The sequence below is a fragment of the Hylobates moloch genome, unplaced genomic scaffold (genome assembly GCF_009828535.3).
Source record: "Hylobates moloch isolate HMO894 unplaced genomic scaffold, HMol_V3 SCAFFOLD_4, whole genome shotgun sequence".
NCBI classification, from domain to species: Eukaryota; Metazoa; Chordata; class Mammalia; order Primates; family Hylobatidae; genus Hylobates; species Hylobates moloch.
In genome coordinates this window covers 106,381,631-106,393,893 of record NW_026652279.1, presented here as the reverse complement: position 1 = coordinate 106,393,893, position 12,263 = coordinate 106,381,631, and positions in this window count along the sequence as shown.

The following is a 12,263-nucleotide window of genomic DNA, read 5'->3' as shown; positions in this document are numbered from 1 at the left end:
TCTTGTATTCTTGAAGATAAAGTTAACATCACGATGCAATTGAAATGTGCATTACATGGATAGCAAATCTAATCACTGCTTGAATAAGAAACAGAAAAATGTTTTATTGTAGATTTACCATTATGCTTGCTGCTAATGAATTTTTGCAAGTTGCTACAGATAATGATGGGCTCTGCTTACAGGAGGAATATGCACCAACTGCAGTGGAGCAGATTCTTTTGAATGTAAAACTTTGACCATGGGATTAGTGAATGAACTCTCTCAGCACTTTCCTCTTTTCAAACTCCTGCAGAATGTTTGCCCGTATAGCATCCTCTTTGAAGTAGAAGTATTGTGTGGATGTACTCAGGGTTCCATGGGATTCTAATAATATTAATTCTTTTTTAAGATTATCACTGAAATTAAAATATAATATTACCCACCCCCTGCAAAAAAAAGAAGACTCCAGGCCCCTGAGAAAACATGTAGCCCACAGTTTGAGAAATATCACCGTATAGAATGCTGCTCTATCAGGCCACCTCCCAATGGATAGAACAGCAGCAACACAGGGTTGGGATGGAGAGGCCATCTCCAAGGCCCAAGAACAGGCTTCTTTCCATTCTTTTCTTCCTCACCACTTGTCATCACATGTCCTCATCAGTGGATGGACCAAGCCATTGCCAATCGGCTCCTGCCTGGCTGCAGAGGGGCCATCGTCCACCTTTACCAGATGGTGGTGATGAAGACAAGGCTAAGGAACTCTGGGCATTTCGTCTCTCACTTTGCTGTGCGCACAGTTCCCTGCAGCTGGTGCCCAAATGCACATTCTGACTCTGTAGGCCTAGAGTGGGGCCCTAGACTCTGTTTTTTAAACAAGCTGCCAGGTGATCTATCCAATGCCACTGACTCAGGGCTCACATTTCGAGAAGCAAGAATCTAAGGCCTGCTGGGTTTTCTTCTAGAAATAGCCTTAGAGGAGGCCATTTTTCCATCTTTTGCCCCAAGTTATTAGAAAATTGCCTTAACCTTGTGTTTTACTTGGGACTGAGGTATTTTGGCTTCTATGAAATAGAACAGGGAATTATTAAGTAGATTAAACAGATTACAAGATTATTTCAATCTGAGAGAAAGCAAAGTTTCACTAGACTCAGAGGGTATTTATATTACAGGAATTTTTCATACCACTAGTTGGCATGAAGTTTCAATAAGAGTAACAGCCCAAGAATCAATATATCAAACTCTAGAAACCCTAAATTAATTATAAATATACTTGGTGAAAAAATCAATAAATCAAACAATTTAGAAGCAAATGAAATGATTTTGTTTTCCTTTTGTGGTTGGATTTCAGTGGCTGCCAAAAGCTTTAAGGTGCCTTTATATCAGCCTATTTCTGTACTGATATTAATGGCTAGGAAATATTTTGATTTTTAATTAAATGCTACATATTGTTGGCAAAAACTAATGACAAAGCTATTTCTTTCATGTGAAGCCTATGAAAATCTTGAATCGTTGTAAATGGAAATCCAAGTCACCGTGGTTTTAGCAGATGGTGGGTTATTTTCCTTACATAGCAAAATGTCTGGAGATAGACAACCTAGAACCAGCAGGTTGGTGATGTCGTGGTCACCGTCTTGGCAATTCTCCAGGCCTTCTTCTCATCATCACACAATGGCTGCCTCTGTTTTAGATGTCAAGTTTGCATTTAAGGCAGGAAGAAGGGGGTTGAGGACAGCATCAGCCTTAGCCATCCATTTAACCAGGGGAGCCAGACGTTTCCCAGAAGTCCCCAGCAGACTCCCACAGATATGTCATTGGCCAAAACTATCAAAGGACCACCCTGCAACCTTCCATTAAGGAAGGCAAGGGAAAAGTTTGGAAATAGATCATGGATTAACCCTCTAATTATTTTTATGTCTCAAACTTCTGTTTAACTGAAAAGCAGAATATTGTTTATTTCTTTTTTTTTTTTTTTTGAGACGGAGTCTCGCTCTGTCACCCAGGGTGCAGTGATTCATGCCTGGAATCCCAGCACTTTGGGAGGCTGAAGTGGGAGGACCGCTTGAGCCCAGGAGTTTGAGACCAGCCTGGGTGATAGAGTGAGACCTCATCTCTATTAATTAAAAAAAAAGTAGGGGAGATAAATGATATTCTTGAAAGGAACCCTGGGGGTCTAGAAATTTCTGGTTATGGAAAGTGAAAAATATTATCCAAAGCTTCCTCCTAAGGACATGTGAAGTTGTCCTAAAGTGAAAAGATCACATGGTCGTCAACAAAGATCATCAAGGCATTCTTGATGGTTTCATCTCCCTAAATCCTCCTCTGAGACTCCAGAGTTTAGCAGGGAAGCTTATCTTTCTCGTATTTAGAGCCAATTCACAGCTTTTATATGGAGAGCTTCCAAAAATACAGCGTTATGCAATACCACAGAGTTCCCTCTCCTAGGCCCCTGGTCCTTTCCTGATCTCATCTCAGCAGGCCACTATTCCCAGTGGGCTCACATGCTGTGGGGGCCTCAATGCAGCAGAATTTCACCTTTCTGCAAGCACCAGGTAAGACCACCTCATTAAGGAATTCAGAGAGAATGTTGCAAAGATTCCAGCGCTTGTTCAGTCTTTGATTCCTCGACTTCCTCCTTATTTTGATGTTCTGATATCATACAGTAGTTCTTACCATTAAACTTTGCATATTTGATATATTTTGAACTCGACATGGATTCTTGGCTTTAACTGCCTTAAATTTTAATTCTTTTTTTTTGAGATGGAGTCTCACTCTGTCACCCAGGCTGGAGTGCACTGGCACGATCTCGGCTCACTGCAACCTCTGCCTTCCAGGTTCAAGCAATTCTTCTGCCTCAGCCTCCCGAGTAGCTGGGATTACAGGCACGTGCCACCACACCTGGCTAATTTTTTGTATTTTTAGTAGAGACGGGGTTTCACTATTTTAGCCAGGATGGTCTTGATCTCCTGACCTCGTGACCCACCCACCTTGGCCTCCCAAAGTGCTGGGATTACAGGCGTGAACCACCGCGCCCAGCCAATTTTAATTCTTTTAATAAACATTAGTGTTCTGAGTGACTAGTTCTAAAGAAGGGTTCATTTGACTCCTATGCAATTGTCTGTGTGAAGGGTATTCTGTTTTCTAGATTTACTAGGAGTTCTGCATTTCTTATCTTCTTACAGAACTGTGAAGTGGGATGGCTGCTTTTATGATGTTAGGCTAACCTATTAATATATTTCTTAGTGTACTTGATCTTTAGGCAGTGCTAGAAAGGATGCCGGGGTTCTACGTCACAATTCATGCCTGGCCCCTGCCACTCCCAGACGTCACCCTCAAACATGATGGAAAATATTTAACCATATGTCAAGCCTTCTTTTCATTGTGTCTAGGACCTACATTACAGAGGAAGTACTGGATTATAATCACACAAAATTGTAATTTCAATAGGAGAAAGTCTTTTAATACATATTTAAATCTATAACAGCATCTTTTTTTTTTTTTTGAGATAGGTTCTCCCTCTGTAACCATGGTGGCAGTGCAGTGGCACAACCACAGCTCACTGTGCCTTGACCTCCTGGGCTCAAGGGATCCTTCCACCTCAGCCTGCTGAGTAGATAAGACTGCAGGCATGTCCCACCATACCTGGCTAATTTTTTTTAATGTATATTTTTGTAGAGATGGGGTCTCCCTATATTGCCCAGGCTGGTCTCGAACTTCTGTGCTCAGATGGTCCTTCCACCTTGGCCTCCCAAAGTGCTGGGATTACAGGCATGAGCCACTGCACCTGACCTATAACAGCATCTTTTGGAGACCTATTTTAATGAGTTATTCTTCCAGAAGTATGTGTATTTTAAAGAAGATGGGGAAAGAATTCAGAGATATAACTCTGAATGGAAAGAGTTCAGGTCTTGGGATACCTGCATGAAAAAAAGAATTTTAAGCAGGGAGTCCTGTCTGAGCCCTTTAAATCATGTTGCGTTGATGGGGTCAAGTGTGCCTACTTTATCAATCTTGTAAGAATTGGGCCCACCCACACAGTATGATCATAAAGGTCTTACCATGAGGGAAGCTACCCCAGAATAGCTTGAGGTAAACATCTGGGGTAGGGGTGGTGGCTGAATTGCAAAGAAACAGCATGGAAGGAGGAAGGGAGAAGCTCTGAAGAGAAATTGAACCTGCTCCACAGTTCTCCTTGGAGGAGCCCCCATGGTTCCTTCTATTAAAGACTTTTAGGCTGGGCACAGTGGCTCACACCTGTAATCCCAGCATTTTGGGAGGCCGAGATGGGCGGGTCACCTGAGGTTGGGAGTTCAAGACCAGCCTGACCAACATGGAGAAACCCCGTCTCTACTAAAAATACAAAATTAGCCAGGCGTGGTGGCGCATGCCTGTAATCCCAGCTACTCTGGAGGCTGAGGCAGGAGAATCGCTTGAACCCAGGAGGCAGAGGCTGCAGCGAGCCAAGATTGCACCATTACAGTCCAGCCTGGGCAACAAGAGTGAAACTCCGTTTCAAAAAAAAAAAATTTTTTTTTAGAGAGTAGAGAAATGTAATTTCTGTGGAAAGAAATTGTGAATGAAAAATCAGATTTCAGAGCCAGGCATCGTGACTCACACCTATAATCCCAGCACTTTGCGAAGCTGAGGTAGGAGGATCACTTGAGCCTAGAAGTCTGAGACCAGCCTGGACAATATAGGGAGACCCCATTTCTACAAAAAACATAAAAATTAACCAAGCATGATGGCACATGCCTGTAGTTTCAGCTACTTGAGTAACTGAAGCAGAAGGATCACCTGAGCTCAAGAGGTGGAGGTTGCAGTGAACTGTGATTGCACCACTACACTCCAGCCTAGGCTACAGAGTGAGAGCCTGTCTCAAAAAAAGATTTCATCTTAACTGTCTCACACAGTGAACAAAAAAAGAGTAGATTTGGGGAGGGGACTCAACTTTCCTGATTTACTTTGACAAAACAAAATGTCTCCATTTCATACATGCTTATGATAGTGAAAATCCAAGCACTTCTTTCTAAACAAAAAGCATTTCACTAGCAAAGAATATGAATTGCAAAGAATATGACCCAGATATTTAAAGATGAAAAAAACTTAGAAAGGGTAGTATCAAGATATTTGGAGCTGGGCCCAGTGGTTCACGCCTGCAATCCCTGCACACTGGGAGGCTGAGGTGGGCAGATCACTGGAGGCCAGGAGTTAAGACCAGCCTGGCCAACATGGCAGAAACCCCGGTCTCTACTAAAAATACAAAAATTAGCTGGGCATGGTGGTGCACACTTGGAGTCCCAGCTGCTTGGGAGGCTGAGGCAGGAGAATCACTTGAACCTGGGAGCCAGAGGTTGCAGTGAGCTGAGATCACACCACTGCACTCCAGCCTGGGTGACAGAGAGAGACTCCATCTCAAAAACAAAACAAAACAAACAATATTTGGAAATGACAAAAATTAGATGACTACTTAAATACATACGGTGGCAAAAATATACCCTTGCTGTTTGGAGCAACAAAGTTGTGTCAGCTTATGGAACAAGGAAATGATGGGTCTCTAAACATACTCCTTTGATGAGCTACAGCTGGTGGCTCTGTTCTGGTTGTGGCATTTCAGAGTGTTTTTATGGGTGCTCTTCTGCTAACATGCCAAGAGTTGTATGTACACCAACTGCTGGGGCTTGGGTGTTTTTTTTTCCCTCAAACCAACTGTGGCCCTCCAATCTCTTAGGAGTCATGAAATCACAATCTTTGCATTGAAAAGGACTTGAAAAGTTCTCTAGTGAGATGGTTTCTAACCTTTTTGATCATGAAGATCCCTTTTAACCTTAAAAGAACAAAGGCTGCAAGTCTTCCACATGATAGTAGTTGCATTTTTAATATCTGAGCTTTGAGAAAATGCAAAATGGGAAAAGACTTTTATAAATTCAGTGACATCCATAATTAATTTGTACTTTATTAATCATAATAGCATTTACATAATTTCAAAAGGAACAGTATACGCACTTGCCAGACACATTTTTCATTCCCTCTAAAGCAACACCACTTGTGCACATGAATTCACAAACCCCTTCGAATAGCTCTACTGCTCACCACCCCATCCCTGGAGATCTTTTATTCACAAGTTGGGAGAATCTGCCCCAGATAAATTACCCTTTATATATGCTACAACAATCCTGCCAAGCTGTTGTCTAGCTTGTACCTGAAATCCTTCAGTGACAGGGAACTCACTACTTAAAAACGTATCTCATTTTTGAATCATTTTACTCAAATTATTGAGTTCAATATTTGAATTCAATCTTGAACTCAAGTTACTATTACTTACCTAACTTGCTCCTATTTCCTTAGGTTATATAGACAAATAGAAACCTTCTTCAAATCTATGGACAACACTGATGCCATCTCTGAGCCGTCTCTTATGCAAGCAAAACTTTCCAGGTTCCATGGAGTATTTCTGAGTTAGTGCTTTCTTCAAATTTTTATATTTTAATATTTGAAGATCCTGTGATGATATTGCTTCTGAATCCAATCCTCCTCCCTTTTTTCGCTGTCTTCTTTGATCCTTTTAATTTCACCCAATTGTAATAGAGCACTTGTCTAGACTGTTGGGCACTACACCTGAAAGGGAACATTTCAAGTATTGCCACATAAGGGTAGAAAATAGATAAGATTTTGGCCAGATGCGGTGGCTCATGCCTGTAATCACAGCACTTTGGGAGGGTGAGGCGGGTGGATCACTTGAGGACAGGAGTTCCAGACTAACCTGGCCAACATGGTGAAACCCTGTCTCTACTAAAAATACAAAAATTACCCAGGTGTGGTGGCAGGTGCCTATAATGCCAGCTACTCAGGAGGTTGAGGCAGGAGAATCGCTTGAACCCAGGAGGTGGAGGTTGCAGTGAGCCAACATGGCGCCACTGCACTCCAGCCTGGATGATAGATTGTGACCCTGTCTCAAAAGAAAAAAAAAGAAAAAAAAGAAAATGAAAACAGATTTTGTTCTCTGTGTCTCAGAACAAGAATTTTTTATTTATTTATTTTTATTTTATTTTTTGTTTTTTGAGATGGAGCCTAGCTCTGTCGCCAGGCTGGAGTGCAGTGGCATGATCTCAGCTCACTGCAACCTCCGCCTTACAGGTTCAAGCGATTCTCCTGCCTCAGCCTCTCGAGTAGCTGGGATTACAGGCAAGCATCACCATGCCTGGCTAATTTTTTGTATTTTAGTAGAGATGGGGTTTCACCATGTTGGCCAGGATGGTCTCGATCTCCTGACCTTGTGATCTGCCTGCCTCAGCCTCCCAAAGTGCTGGGATTACAGGTGTGAGCCACCGCACCCAGGCCAGAACAAGAATTTAAAGGGAGAAGGTTTTGTTTTCCTCCTTACCACTTCCATTTCCAATCTCATTTACTCAGTGCTGCACTGTGCAGAGGCGGGCCGCAGGAGCAGCAGGGCTGGGGCTAGAGGATGTGAGTTCAAGTCCAGGTGGTGCCTCAGTGACCTTAACTGCTCCGAATCTGTTTCATCATCCTTAACACCGAAAGAGTAATTCAGATGCAACTGATTTGCATAATACTTTAGTATTTACGACATATTTCCCCACACGTTATCCTGCTGCCATGTAAGATGTGACTTTGCTCCTCCTTTGCCTTCCACCATGATTGTGAGGTCTCCCTAGCCAGGTGGAACTGTGAGTCTATTAAACCTCTTTCCTTTTTAAATTACCCAGTTTGGGGTACGTCTTTATTAGCAGCACAAGAACAGACTAATACACTTAATTCCTATACTCCCTAAATAAAACACACTACCTTTTCATGGCCACACCCAACTTGCTCCCCTGCCTGTCATTGCTCTTGGTCATACCTGGGGCCCCAAGTTGCTGGGAGGCAGCTGCTGCCCTTGCCTCAACATCTCTCAATTTGTTAAAGTCCTGGAGGCTGGGCTCTTGCTCCTTGGTTCTGACCAGTCCCCTTCTTCACATCACAATCTCCCTCAGAACACCAACCCTTTCCTGCTCCTGGGCTGGCGGCTGGGAGCTCAGGAGCCCTGTGGTCTTGTTTGTCTCAGGCTTGACTTTCTTCCTAGACCTGATGGACCTGCTACCTGAGGACAGATGTCTCTGACCCAAGGCAGAATGTTACGGAGGAAAGAATCAGGGCTTCGAGGTTCCACAAATGTGGGTTCAAATTCTGCCCTGTTAGTTGGATTCAGGCAGTTCCTTGGCTCTCTGAGCCTCACTTTCCTCATTTTTAAATTACACCTTGCAAAGTTGTTCTGAAGCTCAAACAAGATAATGAAGGTGAAGCCCTCCACCCCCGCAGAAAAAAGCCTCTAAGAAATGGCAGCTCTTGTTAGAGCTAAGTTCTCTGGACTACAGAAAACTGACTCCCGCACTCCACACCAGCATAGCCTCTATCCTACCTCTCCACCAGTCAACTGTTTCCAGAGCTGAAGCTGCACCATGGTGTGCACATCTCCCCCAGGCAATATGGCTGGTGTGTGTGACCATGCTTAAGTCAGCAACCTCTTCACCTTGCACCTCTCCATTTCACGCACCTCGACTCAATCAGCTGGGTCTATTTGCACAGTTTCTGTTTTGTCTAAGTAAGTGGACCACCCCACCCTCAGCTTCATGACACATAATGTCTCAAATCTTGGCCATAGATCATAACTTGTTCCTTGGAACCTAACTTGCTCTCTCAAAGGCCAGAGTTCATTCTCTGAATTGCTCAGCCTGGTTCGTACCTCTCTGTATCGTGTCAGTCTGCAGACTGGCTTTTAAAATCTCTCCCATTGCCGTGACTGATTTTGCTCTAACTCCTTTTTTGCTCTGCCTGTCCTCATGCCCACTCCCTCTGTCTTTTTATACTTTCTTCCTTGAGCAATTTCATGCACTTCAACAAACTCCGGCCATGTCTATATGCCGGTAACTTCCAAATCACTGGTCTAGGCCCTTCCTAACTCCATGCTCATGTTTCTAGCAGTCTCTCACATGTGTCCAGAGGGCCTTCAAACCGTACCTCCAACAGCAGCATCTCATTCCTTCCTTTCTCTTGAGTTCTGTAACTCAGTGAATGGAACCACCACCCACCCATCCATGCTCAAAGCAGAAACTTCACTTACCCCTGACCTGCTCTTTACCTGTTGCCCCAATCCCATTCCATCTGTCTCTGTTTTTACTTGTTTCCCATCATTTCACAATGCTTGGTTCAAACTCAGTCAAACTGGTCTCCCTTCTGGCTGCTGGGGCCAGAGACATCCTTTTAAAATGGAGAACTCACATTGTCACCTTGCCTAAATGTCTGTGGGAAGTGTTTTTTTGCCAAAATCATCAGTAAGGCATTCCATGCCCCTCACAATTGGGCTCCAATTTGTCCTTTCATGCTCACCCCTTGCTGAAAGTCCCTTGCACCCAGGCTGAGTGGTATGTGGCCTCTGTTGAGCTTGCAATTTCAGTTCATTAACAGATCATTTTCATTCACAGGCTCTCTCCTCTGCCAAATAACCCAGTTCTGCTTGAATTGTTTAGCATATGTAGGTGATTCAATCACAGAAAATTTCTTCTCGTGGATATTTTTAGTCATCAAATGACATAAACACTCTATACAATAATCACAAAGTTTATAAAAATCTTGGAGGAAACCTATAATTATCTGATGGCATCTCAGAAATATTTGAAAGAATTATGGCATAATGACATTACCAGAGTGAGTCTCAAAACTTTTTCCAGTTAGCATTGAACTTTTATTTATCCAAGCTAAGAGGAGGAAATGGCATGGATAACTCACAGCATTAAAGGCAGAAATACACACATTTTGTTGTATAGTACACTATATGACTTTTTTCCATCTTGCAGAGTGACTTTTCTAATGAAGCTTTCATTAGGTTGATAAAAATTAATTACTGATCCCAGACATCAGCAGTTAATGCTAAATTGGGGAGTGACCCAAAAGCATGGGCATTTTAGGCACCAGGCTGCCTGGGACACCACATTTGCTACAGATAATATGAATTTACAATTATAATTTGGACCGACAGTGTGTTTTTCTGTCTTCACTTGGCTGTTGATTTGCTTATGTTTTATGCAACCATGTCTTCTGTCTTAGCTAAAAACTGTCATTAATGCTACAACCTGCTGCCTGATAGACACTCCGTACTGCTAGGCATACAGAAGGCTGATTATTTTTAGTTTCTTCATCATTATGAATGGGTCAGATATAAAGCAAATTCATACACCAGAGTCTACAAAATAGTCATTGTGGAAATGAGAGGTCATTCTATTTTTACTCACTTTCACTTTAATTGCAAATTGTTAGTGCAGGAATTTCCACAAAAGGGTTATGCAAGCATGCCCAAATTGCTTGAAATATTTTCCACTTCTCTGACTTCCCATGGGAAAAGCCACTAGGTTGCATTTGTGGCATCTCAGTTGGTTCGAGCAGCCTAATTGGGATTTAGAAGCTTTAAACTGCTCGGGTTTACAGATGGACATCCATGGACATCCAGGAACTCTTGTCTCGTCTCCCTCAGAATCTGGAAATGTGTGAATTACTCATGTAAAATACAGTCTGGATGATGGCAGCTAACATCCAACTTTTATTTGTTCGATATCCCATTTTTATATTTATTTATTAAAATAATTTTTAAAAAAAAGATTTGAACTGTTAGCCAGGAATTTCATCAGGAAGGAAGGTATACTGTGCTCAAAAAAAAAAAAAAAAAAAAAAAAAGAGGAGCTCTTGTATGTGAGAAATATACTCTTGGGCACAGGTAACTATCCCTCCGCTTGGGCAGAAGTGCCTCATCACCCTGCCCCATCTGTGAGAGCCATCTAATTGCAGACACAGGCCCTTCACAATGCAGTGTACTAATGCAAAACAATTAATTAAAGCTCAGAGGAAAAGAGCTGTTTAAGATATATACTCGACTCAAGAAGTAAAACTCTTGCTGTGATCTTGCTTTAATTCCCTCTAGTGGTCTTTCTTACACACCCCCCTCCATGCACCCACACAAATTTCATTTGTCCTAGTTTTCCATTTCTGTTATCTAACTTTCAAAGTAATTTAAACTAGACAGGGAAAAAAGCCAGAGTAGGCAATTCTTTGTCTCTTAAACTTTAGAGTGCATCTACGTCACTGGAGGATCTTGTTGGAGTACCGATTCTCATTCAGTAGGACTGTGACAGAGACTGGGCAGCTCCGTTTCTATTGAGTTCCCGAGTATTCTGATGCTCCTGGTCATGGGCCACAATTTGAGTAGCAGGGATCTAAACTATAGATACCCTCCCTGATGTGAATTTGGACTTCATTTTTTCGGGATCCCTACGTAGATGTGTCACCATCTTACTTGCCTAGTGACTGATATAATTGGCATTCTACAGATATATCTTGCCTGCTTCACCTCTTCTCAAATCCATTTTTTTCTTCTTGGCCTTGCTATTCCCTCTGGAATCCTTGAGGAAACATATCAGTATCTAGGACTTCGATGTATCACGTAGGAATGTGTTCAAGGCTGAACACAGTGGCTCATGCCTGTAATCTTAGAACTTTGGGAGGCTGGGGCAGGAGGATCACTTGAGACCAGGGGTTCAAGACCAGTCTGGGCAACACAGCAAGACCTTGTCTCTACAAAAATATGAAAGTTAGCCAGGCACGGTGGCACGCCTGTAGTTGCAGCTACGGGAGAGACTAAGGCAGGAGGAATGCCATAACCCAGAAGTTGAAAGTTGCGGTGAGCTATGATTGCACTACTGCACTGCAGCCTGGGCAAGACCCTTTTTTTTTTAGAGATAGGGTCTGGCTCTGTCTCCCAGGCTGGAGTGCAGTGGCGCGATCTCTGCTCACTGCAGCCTTGACCTCCCAGGCTCAAGCAATCTGCCCACCTCAGCCTCCCAAAGTGCTGGTATTATAGGCATGAGCCACCTCAACTTTCATAATATATATATATATAGTTTTGTTTTGTTTTGTTTTGTTTTGAGATGGAGTCTCGCTGTGTTGCCCAGGCTGGAGTGCAGTGGTATGATCCTGGCTCACTGCAACCTCCACCTCCCGGGTTCAAGCAATTCCCATGCCTCAGCCTCCCAAGTATCTGGGATTACAGGCATGTGCCACCATGCCCGGCAAATTTTTTGTATTTTAGTAGAGACAGGGTTTTACCATGTTGCCCAGGCTGGTCTCAAACTCATGAGCTCAGTTAATTCACCTGCCTCGGTCTCCTAAAGTGCTAGGATTACAGGTGTGAGCCACCACGCCCAGCAATTTCTGTTTTAAGGGCCATGTTTGAGACATAGACC